The 931-nt window shown below is 59.1% G+C and overlaps 1 protein-coding gene across 2 annotated transcripts in view; it reads left to right on the forward strand.

Moving 5' to 3' along the window:
- The window catches only part of HNRNPF (heterogeneous nuclear ribonucleoprotein F), a 16,873-nt gene that overhangs the window by 9,204 nt on the left and 6,738 nt on the right, over window positions 1–931 (forward strand). For both annotated transcript variants that reach the window (XM_006774498.2, XM_006774497.2), the window contains exon 2: window positions 15–159. The gene's annotated coding sequence lies outside the window, so the exon portion shown is untranslated. The remainder of the gene's footprint in view (window positions 1–14; window positions 160–931) is intronic.

A 931-nucleotide genomic window follows, 5' to 3' on the forward strand; every position in this document is an offset into this window, starting at 1 on the left:
GCTCCCGCCGGCAGTTTCAGTTTCAGGTGAGCGACGACCGGGAGATGCGCCTGCAGTTCGCCCGGAGCCCCCTGCGTTTCTGAGGCGGCGGCGTCGGGTCCTGTGGCCTCAGCCGCGCTCGCTGGATGAAAATCGACCTCGGCCCTGCTCCCCTCAGCGGTAAGTTTGACAGGAAGAAGCCAACCGTGTGGCCCCGAGGGGCTCCGCCCGCGGGCTGGTAGTTAGAAATGGTAGTTTCCGAGTCGTTAGGGCACCCGGACGGCCTGGCTTGCGTGCCGCCAGCTGCGGGTTGAAATGAGTTTACAAATGAGGGCGAAATGCCCTTCGGGCCTCCCCAGAACACGCTGGGAAGGAGGGCCGAGTCCCCGTCCCGAACCTTCCAGAAGGTGGGAGGCGCGGTTGGCGCCTTGTTTACTGCGCAGATAAACCTAATCGCCCGGCCCGCCCGCCGCGAGGGCGCGCCCGGTTTATCTCGATTGGATCCGCCTGGAGGTGGGCGAGTCCCCGGAACCAGGAGAGCGATGAGCACATGCGGAGCCTCGCGGGAGGCCGGGCGGTTTTAGGAGCGTGGATCTCAGCCCGGATTAGCGTCTTAGACGAACAGTTTATACAAGATTCCCCCCACATGGTGCTTCCTGAATAATCGCAGGAGGCCAGTGAGAGAAGGCACATGGGTAACATTTAAGGTCACGTCGGGAGAAGGTAACGTGGGCTTCCAGTTCTGTCTGTAGCTTAGTTTTCAGACACGTTTCCTGCACTTCAGCCCAAGTCAGGCCTTTGGGGGCGGCCTTATCCCGTGCCTGTGGGCGGGGACAGTGTTTTTCCTTTTGAAAGTGTGTTTCATTCAACACTTCCCTTATTTCTTCTCAGTTAATCAAAAGGTTAATGTCAGGTCACACGGAGCGAAGTTATCCGGTAAAACTGGGAAAGA

This window comes from Myotis davidii, unplaced genomic scaffold (assembly GCF_000327345.1).
Source record: "Myotis davidii unplaced genomic scaffold, ASM32734v1 scaffold368, whole genome shotgun sequence".
Lineage (NCBI taxonomy): Eukaryota > Metazoa > Chordata > Mammalia > Chiroptera > Vespertilionidae > Myotis > Myotis davidii.